At 38.2% G+C, this 20579-nt stretch overlaps 1 protein-coding gene across 5 annotated transcripts in view; it reads left to right on the forward strand.

Moving 5' to 3' along the window:
* Nucleotides 1-20579, forward strand: part of lrrc4ca (leucine rich repeat containing 4C, genome duplicate a) — a 296895-nt gene that overhangs the window by 259217 nt on the left and 17099 nt on the right. For 4 of the 5 annotated variants that reach the window (XM_067436352.1, XM_067436351.1, XM_067436353.1 and 1 more), the window contains one exon: nt 6699-6768. The gene's annotated coding sequence lies outside the window, so the exon portion shown is untranslated. Of the gene's footprint in view, nt 1-1972; nt 1992-6698; nt 6769-20579 lie in introns of those variants that run through there. The other variant, XM_067436355.1, reaches the window with a different exon arrangement.

The raw sequence follows: 20579 nt of genomic DNA on the forward strand, positions 1-20579 counted from the left end.
CCAACCCATTCATTCTAATTGCATGATTTACACTATATAGGCAAAAGTTTTAGGACACCTGCCTTTTACATCCACATGAACTTTAATGACCCATTCTTAATCTGTATTTAATATGGAGTTGACCCACCCTTTGCAGCTATAACAGCTTCAACTCTTCTGAGAAGGCTTTCCACAAGGTTTAGGACTGTGTTTATGGGAATTTTTGACCATTCTTTTAAAAATGCTTTTGTTAGGTCAGGCACTGATGTTGGACAAGAAGTTCCTCCACACCAAACTCGCCCATCCATGTCTTTTTGGACGTTGCTTTGTGGAATGGTGAGCAGTCACAACAGGAAGGAGCCATCCCCAAATCTGTTCTCACAAAGTTTGGAACATGAAATTGTCCAAAATGTCTTGGTATGCTGTAGCATTAAAAGTTCCTTGCACTGTAGCAAAGGGCCCAACCCCTAAAAATACAACTGCACACCATACCACCCCCCCCCCCACCACCACTAAACTTTACACTTGGCACAATGCAGTCAGGCCACGACCGTTCTCCTGGCAACTGCCAAACCCAGACTCGTCCATCGGATTGCCAGAAAGAGAAGCGTTATTCATCACTCCAGAGACACATTAAATACACATTAAATCTGTAAATAATTGAAAACAATGAACATACCCCTCGCAAAAAAATTATACAGTTGTACTGCATTATAGGTTAAACTAATGTATTAGATAAACTCAATAATTACATTTACAGCAATTAAATGTTAATTTTTATTACAATGCACTTCAATTCATTGAAGTCTATTTTCATGATGATAAAAAAAAATGTCTACTGACAATGTCTGACATGAACAACATTTCAACAATTACAAATGTTAAAATACAAATATTAATTCTACATCACAATTCTTGAGTTTATTTGAAGCTCGTTGGGCAGAATGGGGTGCGTAGGGTAGAGCAACATGTCAAACGGGTCCGTTTATGTTGCATGGTTTATGGAAGCAAGGTTTCGGAGGTGTGAGACCCAGGCGCTCAGCGCTCATTAACCCCGGCGAGAGCTGCCTTAACTCGGCTCGTCCTTCTGACGACTGCCGCCGCCTGGCAGAAGCCCCTCCCATGACACAAACTCGCGTCTGTTGTCAAGTGAATGTTACACGCGAATGAAGCGAATGGATTCAAAATGTTCACGCGTCCAACTTCGCGCGAATAGCGCTATTGATTCGCGTCACTCGCGTCTGGTATGAACGCAGCATAACTGTTGTGTGCGCTTAACCGGAACTGAGATAGGCCTACCATCAACCGGAAGTATCGAGTTGTCATGGCGATGCCCAATAAGACTTGCAGGAAAGTTGTGGATAGTGTATGAGTGTCTTTCAAATCTTTTATCAAAGTGGAACAACTTACTCTGCCTCTTAAAATGACTTTTCTTTTTGGTGATATCACCAATCTCTTTTCCTTTTAACATTAAACAATCAATTGTGATAGATGAAATAGCCCCCCCTTAACTGTAAGAAAGTAAATTAGTTTTTTTTATACAAAAATAGACATCAAAGAGCATCTTTAGATGGAAGCCAAGATACCCCAAATATGATTTATGGCTGGCCTTACTTCCTCCTCCTCTCTCAATCTCATGCTCTCTTTCCTCTACCTTTACATGATGCCTCATTATGTCTCCCGTAGGGTCATCGTTATTTTTCCTCGTTGTGGGACCCTCTGTTCAGACACAGATAGATTTACCATTCAAGGAAGACAAATGGACCAGACAACCTTGCGGGTTTCAGCTATCCTGTGTAGAGCAGAGCTTCTCTGCTTTCATTTCCAGTGTATCCGCAGGCGATTGATTTTTAAGGCCATCTGCATTTTTTTTTTTTTTTTTTTTTTTATCGAAGGTGATGCATCCTGACCCTACAGGTTCATATCAAAGCAGAGATGCACTCCAGGGACTAAAGGATGGACCTCGCTTGCACTGAACAACAAAGAACAAGAAGGAAGACAGGACAGCAGAGGTGATCAAACAAGTTGACCATAGTGCACGCTGGAAGCAACGGAAATACGATGCTGCATTTACACTCACAAAACACTGCTGGTGTTTTGATCTACTCACAGCAGCAGTTTAAAGATAAAAGGGCTCCAAAGTGGAGTGCGTCAAAACCAGCCTCGGGAGCATGATGGGAAACATATTTATAGATTGTTGGGTCAGGGTTGATGCTGCCGGTTGCAGGCGAAGGATGTGTGGGCAGGGGAGGTGGATTGTGGGATACAGACTGACTCTGTGCTTCACAACACCACTGCATATTTGTTTTAATTTCTTCAACATGGATCATGTTTATCTTTTGTTCGTGTCAAAGAGTCTGATCTTCTGAGATTAAAGAGTTCATTGTGCTATGAAAAATAGGCTACTGTAAATATAAGAAATTAAAGATCTATCTATCTATCTATCTATCTATCTATCTATCTATCTATCTATCTATCTATCTATCTATCTATCTATCTATCTATCTCTCTCTCTCTCTCTCTCTCTATCTATCTATCGCTCTCTCTCTCTCTCTCTCTCTCTCTCTCTCTCTCTCTCTCTCTCTCTCTCTCTCTCTCTCTCTCTCTCTCTCTCTCTCTCTCTCTCTCTCTCTCTCTCTCTCTCTCTCTCTCTCTCTATCTATCTATCTATCTATCTATCTATCTATCTATCTATCTATCTATCGCTCTCTCTCTCTCTCTCTCTCTCTCTCTCTCTATCTATCTATCTATCTATCTATCTATCTATCTATCTATCTATCTATCTATCTATCTATCTATCTACCCATAAGCCTGCATCCACCTATCTATCTGTCCGTCCGCCCGTCTCTGTCCATCCATCCATCCATCCATCCATCCATCCATCCATCTATCCATCCATCCATCCATCCATCCATCCATCCATCCATCTATCTATCCATCTATCTATCTATCTATCTATCTATCTATCTATCTATCTATCTATCTATCTATCTATCTATCTATCTATCTCTCTCTCATTCTCTCTCTCTCTCTCCATCCATCCATCCATCCATCCATCCATCCATCCATCCATCCATCCATCCATCCATCCATCCATCATCTATCTATCTATCTATCTATCTATCTATCTATCTATCTATCTATCTATCTATCTATCTATCTATCTATCTATCTATCTCTCATTGTCTCTCTCTCTATCTATCTATCTATCTATCTATCTATCTATCTATCTATCTATCTATCTATCTATCTATCTATCTATCTATCTATCTATCTATCTATCTATCTATCTATCTACCCATAAGCCTGCATCCACCTATCTATCTGTCCGTCCGCCCGTCTCTGTCCATCCATCCATCCATCCATCCATCCATCCATCCATCCATCCATCCATCTATCCATCCATCCATCCATCCATCCATCCATCCATCCATCCATCCATCCATCCATCCATCCATCCATCCATCTATCTATCCATCTATCTATCTATCTATCTATCTATCTATCTATCTATCTATCTATCTATCTATCTATCTATCTATCTATCTATCATCTATCTATCTATCTCTCTCTCATTCTCTCTCTCTCTCTCTCTCTCTCTCTCCATCCATCCATCCATCCATCCATCCATCCATCCATCATCTATCCATCCATCCATCCATCCATCCATCCATCCATCATCTATCTATCTATCTATCTATCTATCTATCTATCTATCTATCTATCTATCTATCTATCTATCTATCTATCTATCTATCTATCTATCTATCTATCTATCTATCTATCTATCTATCTATCTCTCATTGTCTCTCTCTCTCTCTATCTATCTATCTATCTATCTATCTATCTATCTATCTATCTATCTATCTATCTATCTATCTATCTATCTATCTATCTATCTATCTATCTATCTATCTATCCATCCATCCATCCACACATCCATCCATCCCTCTATCCATCCATCCACCCCTACCTACCTTTTGAACACAAATGTTTAAAAAACAAAAAGTTTAGTACTCAAAGTGGGTGTTCCTTTTTTTTCACAAAATCCTTGTCTAATGTATGCATATTTAAATATGTATGCCAACTATACTAATTGTAGCTAGCTTATATTTTCCTCCTGCCAGGAAGACGTGGGGCTACCTAACGCGAGGTGGTAAAAACTAAAAAGATGATCGAGAGCACCATCGAGGGAGAGAACGATTGGTGATTGGAATGTGGCGCTCATTAAGCAAAGATGAGTCTAAGCATTAACAGGAGGAGTCACTTTTGTTTAGCATCAAATGTTGTTTCTCGGTGCACGCTGCAATAATATATGAAGTGAAGCCTGGAGTTGACCAAACAAATGCAACAGACTGGCTCACAAGATATCTTAAAGAATCCGTTGGTTTAGAGCATCTGGAGAGTTATTGGGAAAAAGCATGAAATCAAAAGCTCTTAAAGGGTTAGTTCACCCAAAAATGAAAATTCTGTCATTAATTACTTACCCTAATATCGTTTGACACCAGTAAGACTTTCGTTCATCTTCAGAACACAAATGAAGATGTTTTTGTTGAAATCCGATGGCTCAGAAAGGCTCAGTTACAGAGTCCATCTCACTACAGTGATTATTCAATCATTTTATGAAGCAACTGAAATGCGTTTTCTCTGACTCCTTCAAGTGGCATTAATCCATCCAATTAGAATAAAGCTTGCTGGATTGAGAAAATAGCTGATGTTTTTATGTTTTATATGCATTAGACGGTCAATGTATGGATTGTAGGTTGGACATTTGTGGCTGATATTTCTAAATTTTTTGTGTTTCAGCCTCGCAATGCTTATGTTTGCATTTGTGTAGCATACGTCTCTTTTCCCCATATTATTAGTCCTATTCTTTCTCTGTATTACATAAGACTTCCTGAAAAGCATGTAGTGTAGCTCATGTAACACCCCCTCATTTTCTGGGACAGGAGGAAAGTAGCATTAGTGCCGATGAGTACATATTGCACTGCACTTTAGACAATTTGGAAAAGAGTATGCAGAAGAGCATTAAGCATAATATTTATTTTCCTTTATGTTGTGTGCATATTAATATTCATAATAGTTGTGTGTGTGTGCGTGCGTGCGTGTGTGTGTGTGTGTGTGTGTGTGTGTGTGTGTGTGTGTGTGTTTGTTTTTGTGACATACGAGGACACAAATGTGTATAATGACATGGGTATGACATAGGTATTACAAGGAGAGGGTGAAATATGAGGACATTGGCCATGTCCCCACTTTTCAAAATGCTTATAAATCATACAGGATGAATTTTTTTTTAAATGTTTCCTGTGATAGGTAGGTTTAGGGGTAGTGGCAGTATAAGGGGATAGAAAATACGGTTTGTACAGTATAAAAACCATAATGCCTATGGAATGTCCACATATGTCACAAAAACAAACGTGTGTGTGTGCGTGCGTGTGTGGGTGTGTGTGTGTTTGGGGCCAGGTGCTCAATTGTCTGTTATTCATATTGATCAAAATTATTTAAATATAATATTATTGATCATACTATGCGGCCAATTTGAGTTAGCTTGAATATGCACTGCTGCTGGGTTTAACTACAATAATTAAAGGGTTATTTCACCCAAAAATGAAATTGATGTAATTAATGACTCACCCTAATGTCGTTCCACACCCGTAAGACCTCCGTTCATCTTCAGAACACAGTTTAAGAAATTTTATATTTAGTGTGACAGCGTATCTAAGTGTATGCACACTATACTGTCCATGTCCAGAAAGGAAATAAAAACATCAGTAGTCCATATGTGATATCAGTTAGTTAGTTAGAATCTCTTGAAGCATCGAAAATACATTTTGGTCCAAAAATAACAAAAACTGCGACTTTATTCCGCATTGTCATCTCTTTCGGGTTTGTTTTCAATCCTCAAATAAAGATTTGAATGGTCATGAATCAGCGGATTGATTCATGATTCGGATCGCTAATGTCACGTGATTTCAGCAGTTTGACACGCGAATCAGAATCATGAATCAATTCACTGATTCATAACCGTTCGAATCTTTATATATATATACAAGTTTTGACATCATCCCTGCACACTCTATTTGGCAACTATTAAAAGAAATATGTTTTCTGAGTGAACTGTCTCTTTATTGTGCAGTAGCAAAGCCGCTTTTCATTGGGCTTGCCACACTTTTTAAGTTAACCATCAGGTCAGCAAAATATATCTTTGCAAACTATTCAGAAACACACACACACACACACTATCCACTTACCTAAACCACTTAGACATGAGAAACGTGAGGATCAAACGAAAATGCTTCTGCTTGTTTAGCAACTGTGGCGTCTGAGTCATCTCCTCTGTTCAGAAAACTGTGAAAATGTTTAGCAGGTCATTGTGAACGAGATCAAGTGAGGATATCTGATGTTAACATTTATAAAGCACATTTATTATTCTGAACTGTTTGAAGTTAGTCAGTAGATGAAATAAATGTTCACGATGCCACAGGAGAAGCATTTTAATAATCTAAAGAATAATATGAATGTGTGTTGGAAGGTTCCATTGATGCTAAAGGTTCTTCACAGAAATCATCAACGCCAATAAAGTAATTTATTTGATATTTTTTTAACTTTGGCTTTGTCTTCCCGCAGTTCCGGTTTTAAACGCTTGGAGCCTGAAAAACTGACTGAATCCAAGTGGTTTGTAATTGTAACGTGGCTGTTCTTCTCTTTTGTGTGCGCAGGGCGAAGCCAGCTAGCGAAACCGAGCGTGAAGATGTCCAGAAACTGCTGGCACTGTGGAAGACTTGGCAGGTGAGTTTACAGGAACAGGTTGTGAGGGACACACTTTGGCTGATTTGAGATCAGGCGCTGAGCCTTGTCTGAAGACGGGATCTTGTGTGACACACACAAGCTGATGTGCAAACTGCTAGCCCTGTCTCATTGGAGAGGAAGATGGATGAGATCAAACAGGACTGTTTTACAATTAGTTCATGTGTCTGTTGTTTTATTTTTGGAATATTCCCAGACAAACTTGAATATTTTTTAATTAATCCACCAGTTAATCATAAACCCCTGATTTCATAGACAAGACTTAAGTTTAGTCCCAGAATAAAAAACATATTTGTGCCTTTTCAACTAAAAACATATTTGCACAGGCATATCTTAAAATACACTATATAACCAAAAGTTTTGGGAAGCCTGCCTTTATATGTACATGAACTTGCACATGAAATTTAAAGTCATCCCATTTTTAATCCATAGGGTCAGGTTCCTTCAAACCTAATTGTGTGGGCCATCCCCAAACTGTTCCTTTCACTGGAACTAAGGGGCCAAGCCTAACCCCTAAAAAACAACCTAACACCATGTAGTAAGTTCGTAATGTGAGGATGGAAGAGGACACGGGGGTCGGTTGGACTGTTGATGCTTTCTTTATTTCTGTATCAAACTCAGTGTCACACTCAGCGTGTGCTTCTGACAAACTCATAGACAATCACTTCCGGTTCACAGCGCTTCCGGCTTCCGGGTAAACTCAGGGTCACAGTGTCGCATCAACAGTCCGCCTCTCTCTCTCCCTGGTCTCCGGTTCCACGGGTGTTTTATCCGCCCATTACTGGAACAAGATACAGGTGTTATTAATCTGCGTCCAACCCACTCACTTACCGCTCGTCCCGCGGCTCTCTCTCCCGCTGCAGACCTCGCTGAACCACGCCCCCCTTGCCACACACCATAACCCCCTCTCCACCAAACTTTACACTTGGAACAATACAGTCAGGCAAGTAACCGTTCTCCTGGCAACTGCCAAACCCAGACTTGTCCATCGGATTCACAGACAGAGAATCGTGATTGGTCACTTGGATTTGAGAACACGTCTCCACTGCTCTAGAGCCCAGTGGCGGTGTGTTTTACACCACTGCATCCGACGCTTTGCATTGCACTTGGTGATGTAAGGCTTGGATGCAGCTGCTCGGCCATGGAAACCCATTCCATAAAGCTCTCTATGCACTGTTCTTGAGCTAATCTGAAGGTCACACAAAGTTTGTAGCTATTGACTCTGTAGAAAGTTGGTGACTCGCGCACTTGTGCACCTCAGCATGCGCTGACCCCGATCTGTGATTTTACGTAGCAAAACACTTCGTGGCAGAGTTGCTGTTGTTCCCAATTGCTTCCTCTTTGTTACCACTTACAGTTGACCGTGAAATATTTAGTAATGTTTTTTCTCAAGATGCTCACGGTAATGTTTTCTTTTTTCTCAGGCACGTTTATAAAAGCTACTTTAATGTCTTGACTAAACTAAGGCCTAATTTTGGCTTAATTTAAGCCCTGTCTGTGAAACTGGGCCTACATGTTACACTGTAGTTTAACAAGCCTTTCAAAAATTTGCTAAAGCTCATTTTGATTTAAGACAAACTTTTTCATACTCAACTCAATCAGATTTTTGTATTACTCATCATGTGGTGAAATCAACAAATTAGACCTCTGTAGTTCGCGAAGCTACAGCGTTTTCACCAGCATCATTTCAGAACGTAATCAACAGTGAAATTGCTCATATCATGTGGAATTGTTTTTCTGAAATATTTATGCAGATTTTCAGATGCAATAGATTGTAGGGCTTGCAGAACAGAGCAAATCAACAAAACATGAAAAAAAAAGTTTGATAAGGCAGTAAGATATTTTTGAATCCTTGCTCAACCAAACATTTCTGCAAATATGAAATAAAATATTATATTTTCTTAAAAAAACTTTTTTGGTGACCAGTATACACACTACTGGTCAACAGTTTGTTTTTGTTTTTTGACACTAATGTTTTTTTTAAAGGATAACATTACACTGAGGAAAAGTGAAAGTAAATACATTTATAATGTTACTAAATATTTAAAATAAATAGTGTTCTATATAATATATAGAGAAATGTTTTAAATCAGCGTATTAAAATAATTTGTGAAGGATCATATGACAAGGACGACTTGAGTAAGGATGCTGAAAATTCAGCTCTGATCACAGAAATAAATTGCATCCTAAAATATATTAAATAGAAATTGGATGTTGTAAATTTCACATGTAGATTGTCCCAATTTTGATGTGATTAAAAAATCATATTTACTGACCTCTGTGTGTGTGTGTGTGTGTGTGTGTGTGTGTGTGTGTGTGTGTGTGTGTGTGTGTGTGTGTGTGTGTGTGTGTGTGTGTGTGTGTGTGTGTGTGTGTGTGTGTGTGTGTGTGTGTGTGTGTGTGTGTGTGTGTGTGTGTGTGTGTGTGTGTGTAGTCAGCCCTGTAGTCATACTGCCAATTACAGTTGCCTGGTTGCCGTCAAATTTTGAGTTCATTGAAATTTTGAGTTTGTACAATAAACATTTTTGAGAATATACAACCTTTATTCAAATATTTTTAAAAGATAATTAAAAAAACATATTGAGTATTTCTGTTTTATTTGTGATGACGCAGTGAAACATGCCAAATTGTGCTATTTTCATGATTTATAATTTTTTATGTGGTTCAGATATAATCATATTTTGAGTTTCTATTTATTAAACCAATTTCCTTCATTGCATCAACTCAATTTTTTTAATTTCAATAAACTTACAATATAAAGTCAACCAGGTTACTTACTTTTTTAAGTTAAACCAACAATGTTTTTTTACAGTGTGTATATATATTTGGATGGGGGAGTTGTAGGTGAGTTATGGGTCTGTCCTGAATGTACCCCGGCTGTGCTGTTCCCCTGAGAGGGGAGCCTGGGTCAGCTGATTAAAAAGATAATGAGTTGAAGTGATAGATTTATGTTTTTTTCTGCAATATGTGGCCTTTTGCCGTCTCCCGTAGGAGGCGGGAACTGTATAAATAACAGATGGTGACATTGGAAAGCAACTGCTCCCTCGCCTTAGTTGTCTCAGCTTTTTCTGTCGCTTTGTTTAATTAAACACCACAGCGATTAGGCCCACAACATCTGAAGCATCAAACGGCACTGCCTCCTTCAGAAAGGCTGCCCTGACTCATGCATATTGACATTTGATCAGGACCGTTTTGAATGTCTGAGTCTGCTCGTTTGTACATCCGACAGAAGCTTATATAACATACATTAGGTTCGTTTTGACGGATTTTATGAATGATAAATGTTGATACAAAGTGGGTACAAAGGTACAAAGTGGTTTAGATAGGACAGGATATGAAAATGGACCCTATTTTGACCCTTATTCTGACTTTCTTAAAGGGATATACACTGAAATAATTGGTGCAGGGCAAGAATTCCGTGAAATTATGAAATTTTTAAGTAGAAAGACTGAAGTAATATTTCCTTAAAAAACATACTTCAATAATCTTTGTTTCATTTATAAATTTGATAGAATTTTTTAAAAAGCGTTTACCCATTTTTTCTGATTTTGTGTTGCTTACCTTTTATGTATGGGCTACCATTGTGATTTTTTTTTTTTTTTTTTTTTTTTTTTTGAATAATTCGATTTTTTTATTTTATAAAAAAAAAACATATTGGGCTACATTAAAAGAAATTTGGTGATTTACTTTTAAACATTTTTTTTTTAACTCAGAAATTCTAGTACATTTCATAAATGATTACAAAGAAATGCCAAGTAACATTAATTAAACGTGTCATTTTTATGTATTTTTCCTGTAAAACATTGTCAAAAAGTTTTAGTAACCAAAAATACTTTTTATGGTATATGTTTTCATTCATAAAAAGCCTTTTTTGGTATTGTTTTGTGTGTGCGTGTTCTTAAGTTTTTTAAAAGGTTAAAAAAGGGTTATTATTTACCATGGCAATAAACTGAAATAAGTTTAAATTTATTATCTGAAAATAATAATAATAATAATAATAATAATAATAATAATAATAATAATAATAATAATAATAATAATATTAATAATAATAAAAACTTAAACTAAAGACAAATAAATTAAACCTAAAAGCAATAATAATAAAAACATTATTTATTTTTTTATTTTTTTATTTTTTACAAAAGCACATAAAAATCCAAAAATTATGAATTATTTATTAAACTAAAATAATTAATAATTAATTTAAAATTAACATCCGGAAAAAAATTAAGAGCCCACTTAACATTGAACATGTTATATATATATATATATATATATATATATATATATATATATATATATATATATATATATATATATATATATATATATATATATATATATATATATATATATATATATATATATATATATATATATATATTATGTTCAATGTTAACAAAGTTACAAAAAGAAAAATAACATTTTGTTGTCGTCGGGAAAATATGTAGGCCAAAGTACAAAGCTGTGAGTAAATAAGACCTACTGGCCTTTAGGGACTGGCAGTACAGATGCCTGTTGAGGTCACACTGATGTGCTGTGTTCATTCGTACTGCTCAGCAGTAGCAGATTGTGTAGAAGCCGTTCAAAGACATCTGCTGAGTGGAGACTGATTTCAGATCAGAGAAGAAAGCAACCCTGGGTGCTGAGTTTAACACGGGGAGCACAGTGTGTTCCTGCACCTGCAGCTAAATTATCTGTTATTAATTCAACAAATGTAGCATAACACCAGAATGCCTTGTCTCCGCGCTCCTGCGGGGATTTCGCCTGCGATCTGCATCTCCTGCTATTTGAGGTTTTGAGTTCTTCCTTTTGAGGCTGTAGAAAAGAGACTCTTTAAGATGGAGCTTCATTTGTATTATTCTTTTCACTTATTATTGCACTCCAGTTTTCAGACTTCTAGTAATTATTTATTTTATTTTTTAAATCATCTGTGAAAGAAAGAAGTCTCACTCTGTTATAGATTGCAAATGTCTATACTGTATATTTATATAAACAGCAATGTGCTGATTATGAATTTTTTTTTGATTAGGCATTTTTACTATTATTTTGTCTATATATATATATTCTGTTCTTACTTTCTTTCTTTCTTTTAAATGTTATTGGCAACATTTAAACGTAGCATTATCATGTTTTTGTAGCTTAAAAGACTTTTCATAATCTTTCATAAAATATTTAGATATTTTTCTATATCATAAAGATATCTCTATCATTCCCCCTTTACCATTTTATAATTCATGTAAGATCCCTTGAAAAACAAGTCCTTGCATAATTTGCAGTGAAAAAAAAAACCTGCATGACACTTAACATTTGATGTATTTTCGTTGAAATATCTGTTTAATCAGTTATGTACATCAGGGTTTTATGTTACATTTAATGCTGTTAAATGAATGTTTATTGCATTTTTAGAATTTCATGTGTTACCATTATGGTGTTTAGTGTTTGTGTAAATGACACTGTGCACCTTCTTAGTATTGTCCTCTTAAAAGCTTTGATTGATCATGTGATTGTCCGTACATATCAAAGGCATAAAGGATATTAGTATTTCAGTAGGTCAGTTAACATTATTTCCATTAATGAAATACGGTTAGTTACTGTACATTTAACTTCAATCTGTAAAAGCTAAAATGTTGCTACTGTATTTTATACGGTACAGCTTTGGCAGCTTCCTTCCTTCCTTCCTTCCTTCCTTCCTTCCTTCCTTCCTTCCTTCCTTCCTTCCTTCCTTCCTTCCTTCCTTCCTTCCTTCCTTCCTTCCTTCCTTCCCTCCCTCCCTCCCTCCCTCCTTCCTTCCTTCCTTCCTTCCTTCCTTCCTTCCTTCCTTCCTTCCTTCCTTCCTTCCTCCCTCCCTCCCTCCCTCCCTCCCTCCCTCCCTCCCTCCCTCCTTTCCTTCCTTCCTTCCTTCCTTCCTTCCTTCCTTCCTTCCTTCCTTCCTTCCTTCCTTCCTTCCTTCCTCCCTCCCTCCCTCCCTCCCTCCCTCCCTCCCTCCCTCCCTCCTTTCCTTCCTTCCTTCCTTCCTTCCTTCCTTCCTTCCTTCCTTCCTTCCTTCCTTCCTTCCTTCCTTCCTTCCTTCCTTCCTTTCTTGATAGAAACACACATTGATTGATATCACACTCAACTTGCTTTCACACTAGAGGAGCGTTTTCATAGTTGTTATAACTAGTGGCGGAAGTTCACACTTTTTGGAACTGGGATTGTCTGGGCCGTTTGCACAACACCGTTTTCAGCTACTAACGCATGTGCGTATATGCGTATTGCATGTTCAGTCTATAGGCGCATAGTAGTGTTGTCACGATACCAAAATGATGACTTCGATACGATACCAGACTAAAATATCGATACTAAATCAATACCACAGTAAAAAACAAAAAAACAAACAAAGATAAGATAAGATGCTTAAAATGACAACAGAACTTGTTAGTATTCATTGTTATTTTTTACTAAAAATTAATGTGGCCAGCATGTTCCTTAGGGTTGGGCATCGTTTTGATTTGAACAATTATTGATCAATTGATCAAATACTATTAAAATTATATCACAAATTTTTGCTATCTCAATGTATTTTTTACAATGGGGTAATTGTGCTGCAATAGCTTACACACAGCACAAGAAAGCTTGATTTCGGATGGTAAATTGAATTTAAAAAGACGAGTAAACAGTAATAAAATAAGAACAAATAAACAGATTACAAACAATAGCACAAATAAATGCAATAGAATAGAAGATACAAATTAAATAGACTGCTTTATTTTTTCAGGTAGGTCTAACATTCAGATAAGACCTGAATTTAAAAAATCCATAGTTATTACATTTAAAACAACATTGGATAATGTTCTTTGTAAAAAATGCAATAGCGTACAGATGAAACTATTAAAGTTACACAAGTTGATCAGTCAACAGCAGTTGATCGTTTGTCTTTTTGTAGTTTGAATAACAAGTGACTGCGGTCCCTTTAAGACTAACGGACGCATGGATCCTGCACTGTTCCTGTTACTCGTTCTTCCTGAACTGTTTGCGACTGTGTTTACGTTAATACTCTTCCAGATGTGCACTGATAATTCTTTGAGTGTATTTGACCAATAATAAGCTGGAAAAAGAAGCAAATGTTTGCACTTGTATCATGTCAGAGGCGGCTTTATTACGGTAGGCTATGTGTGTGCGCTTCAGATGTGAGCATGAAATCTGCGGGGATTAGTAGAATTAATTTATGTGCAATCCCGCACGAAATTCAGACCGATCACACACCAACACGCGCGTTCGCCGTGCTCAGAGGTTAACCGGGCTGAGTGAGAATATGCCGGTGTGTGTCAACACGCTTTCGGTCGGAGAGGAGAGCGCAGCTGTTATCGATACTGTAAAAACTGAGAATCGTATCGTTTGAGATATTCCAGTATCGATACATATCGAAATATCGATATTTTTGACAACACTAGCGCATAGTGTTTTGTTTGATTTTTTTACAAAGTGACATTGCCACCTACATTGTAAAAGAAGTCACAACCTGAAATTTTTAAGTACAATCGACTTAGATGTTTAAGTTATTTCAACTTAGGTTATGTTAAACTGACTTTGAAAAATGAGTTACATCTTGTACAACTTATTTTAAAAAAGTTTACCTTTTCATAACTTATTTTGATGAGTTAAAACAATTTAAAAACATATGTTGCTATAACTTATTGAACATATATATATATTTACAGTGTACTGGCCTGGCAGCAGATGCAGTGTTTTTAGTCGTTTTCGCAGGTCGGTGTGAACGGGAATCATTTTGACAACGTTGTCGTCTGTATACCAAAAACACAAAGGAAAAACTTTTTTTAGTTTTTAGTTCATTAGTGTCTTGTAAATGCACCTTTAGTTATAGAAAGAACGTTTGGGGGGACTAAATTAGCTCCTACTTCAGAGTAGAGTCTAACCCAGCACAATAGGAACTACCAGTGACGGAAGTGTACATAATTGTCCAAACGCATATGAAACACGGAGACCTGACGATTTCCAAAATAGTATAAACACTAACTCCACGAACATGGAAAACAGCCATAGATGGATTGACGTTGAATTCCAGGCACTTCTCAACCCTCTACGGAGTTGTTGAATGCCGCGCTTAAATTACGTCATTGACGGCTTGCGTCACTTCAGAGCTCCTACTGCCGGTGTGAAGGCAAAGGAGAAATAGCCCTAGGGGACTAATTATTTCTCAGGGGACAGGCATAGCGGCTAGTTCCAGTAATTGAGTTCCTATAGTTACTCGGTGCAAAAGCCCCCAATGTCTAGTGACTAGTAAGAGAACTCACATTTGTTTCAATGCTGTTGCAGGTGAACAGCCAATCTGTTGTGTCAACATTTGGTGAGCTGTGCACATTTTTACTGCGTTGATGTTGCACAGGTGTGAACACTGGTGGTTTGTTTTGAGACATGCATGTCCTGGGATTTATATATGTGTATATATGTTATCATTTGCTTTTAACTGGTAGACAGAATGTGTCCACATGATGAAGACGGATTTGTTCACAGACGTCGGTTCATTTGATACAGGCAGGACTATAGGAACTGACTGGAGAGGCTCAGAATTGCCATTTGACTTTATGATCCTGAAAGAGGTATCCGTCCTTCCACGCCTCCTTGGACAACCTTGGAGCATGCTAAGGACAAACGCAGCACGGTTTGTGAAAACACACCAGGGAGGCGATTATTATTATCGAAGGGCGCAAAACGTAAAACTCCTCGGGTGGCGTGGTCTTGTTGTAGGCGGCTTTAAAATGACAATGGAAGCCAAGCATATGACTTTTTTTGAATTCCCTTAAGTGCCGTCCAGACAACTTTCTCCCTGATGATCTCTGACGGTCTACAGCTGTGCCTCGCGATACGCCACCAGACGTGCCCGTACCTCCAAGCCATGTGTTGGCAGTTGGCCGCCGTCCTTGGTGCCGAACAGACGCTGCTGTGAAAGGAACATCGGTTGTGAATGCACAGATGCTTTCACCAGAAGTGAAACTTCCTCATACATCAATACTTCCTCAATAAGACAACCTTCTTCCCAAGGCTGCAGACAGAATCAGAAGAATCAATCCCTGACATCATACTACACGTCATGGAAGTGAAATGTGTCGTTTCATCTTAATTTTAACATCTCTTAGTGGTGTTTTGTTTAATGGGTTTACATAACTACACACTTTTCTCGCAAAAGAAGCATCCAGACACACATAATAATCTCTAGACATTGATTGTAAGAGCAGATCTCCTCAGCGGGGTCCGAACCCATCCGCGGGCAGATCCGATCGATACGGCATCTGTGTGTCAGACACAATTCTGCCTAATTACACTAATGCATCAAACCAGGTGGCAGCGATGTAAGAGATAACGTCACATCTGTATGTATGTGTGAGGAGATTATCTGCGGTAACGATTTCCTGTCATGTTTTCTGTGTTTTTGATGGTGGATGTGGATCCGAATGTGTAATTGTTTTAGATGGAGAGATGGGGACATCAGCATGGGGTACTGTATCCCATGATGCAATGCCCTCGTCTTCATTGACCATTTTCTGTGTAACTACGGGAAGAGATTTCAAATGTGGTTGTTCTAGTCCAAATATATTATTAAATATTATTCATTATTAATCATTACTGTCGAATCTGAAATAGACACTCACATATGTGTGTCTGCGTGCGTGTGGTTTTGTACTCAAAGTTGATGTGTTAGAAGCAGGAAAAATGGGCAAGCGTAAGGATTTGAGCGAGTTTGACAAGGGCCAAACTGTGAATACTAGACAACTGGGTCAGAGCGTCTCCAAAACTGCAGCTCTTGTGGGGTGTTCCCAGTCTGCAGTGGTCAGTATTTATCAAAAGAGGTCCAAGGAAGGAACTAGGGATGCACCGAAACCAGGATTCGGGGTTCGGATTCGGCCGAATATTAGGCTTTTAGACTGGGTTCGGTTTCTGCCGAACCTTAGAATTTTTTTCCACCGAACCGAACCCGCTTGCACTACGCAAAACTGGTCGAACATGATGCCGTGGTTGATTATGGCAACGTGTTTACAAGGTGGACCGTTCGAATGCAGTAGGCTGTGAGAAAGTGAAAATGGAACTTGTGAACAGAAAGTGTTGTTTGGCAGTACTTTCAGTCACAAGAAGGCAATTCAAGTCGAGCTATATGTTCAATTTGCAATGCCGATTTGTCTCGTGGTGGCAAGAACCCTAAACAATAGCCGCTGGATGTCCGGTTCGCGAACGAATCGTTCTTTTTAACCGGATCTTTTTAGTGATCCGGTCGAACCAGTTCACCAAATCGGAATGAATCGTTCTAAACGGTTCGCGTCTCAAATCAGCGCTGATCCCACAAGTTACTATAGTTACTCACTTTCTGACATGAGTGACAGTCCCTCAGACTAGAAATAAACTAATATCTTGAAGTATATGTTGTAACTCCAACAGTTCACTGAACTGAAACATGTTTTGCTGTGAGAACCGGTGAGCTGAGATACTGCATGCGTCTTAAACAGAACTGTTTCTCTTGGAGTGGGACGGCTGCTGTTTCTCTCGGAAAACGGATGCTGATAATATATGAGCACGGGTGAACCAAGGATTTGTGTAAGTTTATGTTATGTCAATGTAAGTTTATTTAAGCTGTGTAAAACATCAGTGTTTGCACGACAGTGGCTGTATTGAGCGCTTTTGCAAAACAAGAATTAAAAAACGTATCCAAGATGATGATGATTACAATAATAATTATTACTATACTAAGTTTTAATTACAGATACTTTACATGAATGTGTTTGAATGTATTTTCATCCGCCGGTATGATAGAAATGACGTCATTATGTAAGGACGTAAAAGAAGCGGTGATCCGGTTTTTTTGACGTTGTTTATGTCATTAATGTGTTTACTGTGATAATGGACTGAGGATGGGAGTTGGATTCGGTATTCGGTTTCGGATTCGGCAGAATCTTAACCAGTGGATTCGGTATTCGGCCGAACCTCAAAAATCTGGATTCGGTACATCCCTAGAAGGAACAGTGGTGGACCGGTGACAGGGTCATGGGCGGCCAAGGCTCATTGATGCACCAGGGGAGGGAAGGCTGGCCCATGCGGTCTGATCAAACAGACGAGCTACTGTAGCTCAAAATGCTCTAGAAGTTAATGCTGGTTATGATAAAAAGGTGTCAAAATACACAGTGCATCCTGTCAGAGTGCTCATGTTGACCCCTGTCCACCGCCGAAAGTGCCAAAAGTGGGCAAGTTAGCATCATAACTGCACCACAGAGCAATGGAAGAAGGTATATTTAAAAATAAATATATAATAAATCTAAATAATCAATCATGAAATTAAATCACACACACACACATGCGTACATACACACACATACATATGTTATTTAAGGCTAGACTCTATTTAAGACTCTAAAATATTAGAGAGCAATTTAAGGTGAATGAACTCAGTTACTTTTCATGATGAAATACATTTTTGAGTCCTGAATCAAGTCCTGAACTTCATTTTTTTTTTAATGGCAGTGAAATTGGTTATTTCATGTTCGTTTTAACATCTCTTCGTGATTTATTGTTTAATTGAATTGCATAACCATACTGATAATAGCCCTTTTTTGTCCCAAAATCCACTAACCGAGCTTCTGTTTAAATATGTATGTATGTGCGAGCTTGCAGTTTCAGGACCATTGGTTCAAAGCGCGTCCCGCGACAGTGTAGTTGGAATTTGCACGGCTCATTTGTCTGTAGAATGTGTTGCCTCAGGCCAGGCCTCACACCCCTCTCCATCCTCCGACCAACCCCCGTGGAAATGATTTAGACTCAATTGTTTGGTGAATGCGGCGCCCTGCGGATGCATTGGTCAGTCACTCATGGTTAACTGCACATATCTACTCCCAGCCCAGTTTTCACAATCAGGTCAAAAGGTCAGGGGTGATTCACACCGCATCACGTAAGGATGTGACCTAATGCAGAGTATAACACTTGGGTGTGCTGGTTTGAAAAAGAGGTGTGTTCAAGCGCATTGTTGCTAATTTGATGCAACTGAAATCGACTCATTGACCAACTAAAACCTGGTCTAATGTCAAAAGCGCAGTATTTTCTGTTCTATTTAGGGCACGTTAATAATATGCGCCTATAGGCATGTGCACCATGTGTATACACTCTGCTTATTACACACAGAGGGATGCGCAGCAGCACACAAACATTTTTAAATATTAAAAATAAAAGGAAGTCTTTCCACATGGTGCAAGCGCAACTGGCTTTTAAAGGGAATGGGAGATGAGACTCTGATTGGTTTATTACACGTTATGCCCAAAACACAACCAGGACTCATTAAAAGAATAGGGACAACTGTTTTTTTCTGTGGTTGGTTTACCTTAAAAAAGCAAGTAACCTGGTTGCCTTAACATTTTGAGTTTATTGAAATAAAAAAATTGAGTTGATACAATGAAGGAAAATGGTATCTCAAAACTCAAAATATTATTGTATCTGAACCATAGACTGTAAAAAAATATGGACGTAGTGTCCGGGACGTCACCCATAGGATTCCGATAAGCCGTTCTAAAGCTTAAAGTATGGTCGAGCTGGGCGTTGCCATCTTGTGAGCGAGTCATCGCGTGTCACTCCCGGATAATAGAAAATGGGCAAAAAGGTGGGATGTGCGCGGAGCTGAGGTGACCCAATAACTATAGACGGCGGATAAATGGCTATCCACTTGTAACCATGCCCTTAATTATGCAGAGCCTTAAGGCTTTATATAACGTAAACGAATGAGTTATAAAAAAATGTACCCCCCTCAGAGTTGTCATGAAGATCAAAATAAGCCTTATAAGCCAAAACCACAATTTGTACCTGGCTGTAAACATGTTTTATGCTGCTGTAAAGTTAAGAATTTTAACATGGGGCTCAATGAGATTCTGCTCCCTTCTGGAGCCTGCCTCTAGTGGCCAGTTAAGGAATTGCAGTTTACATTACTTCCGTATTGGCTTCAAGAGAGATCGCGGGAGGTTGCCGCTTGATCTGAACCACATTTTTATTTATTTATAAATCACTGCATTATCACAAATAAAACACACAATTACCCAATATGCTTACACATCTTTTAATAATATTTGAATAAAGGTTGTCGATTCTCAAAAATGTTTATTGTATTAACTCAAATTTTTAATTTCAAGGAACTCAAAATTTTAAGACAACCAGGTAACTTATTTTTAAAATATTTTTTTTACAGTGTAGAAAAGTGGATTCGGGCACTCCCTAATTGCACACCATTTTTTGTTTCAAGCTTCAACCTCATTAAGTAGTTAAAGACACTTTGTCCGATGGGTTATCCGTGTATTTTCTTTGAAAACAACACTTAATATCTTGCTTCACTTCTCAAGTAAATGTATCTTGTTTTAAGTAATGTATGTACATTTTTTTTTTTTTTTGATTAGATGTAAATGCCCAGGCCACAATTATTCAAATGGCTAGTTAACTGGTCTAATAAATGGGTCCGTTGGAGTTACTTTAGATTTAGTCCCAGAGCAATGTCTCCCCTCAGACCTGCCCTTTGTATAATCACTGTAATTCCTGCAAATGGATGAACGTCTGTGCAAATCAAGCCTGATGTGCCGCTCTCCACCAGCCAATTTACATGAATGAACTTTTAGCATTTTACATAAGAACAGCTTACATCACACAATTTCGTGTGTGTGTGTGTGTGTGTGTGTGCCATCTCTCTCTCTCTCTCTCTCTCTCTCTCTCTCTCTCTCTCTCTCTCTCTCTCTCTCTCTCTCTCTCTCTCTCTCTCTCTCTCTCTCTCTCTCTCT

This window comes from Pseudorasbora parva, chromosome 25 (assembly GCF_024679245.1).
Source record: "Pseudorasbora parva isolate DD20220531a chromosome 25, ASM2467924v1, whole genome shotgun sequence".
In the NCBI taxonomy this organism is placed as follows: Eukaryota; Metazoa; Chordata; class Actinopteri; order Cypriniformes; family Gobionidae; genus Pseudorasbora; species Pseudorasbora parva.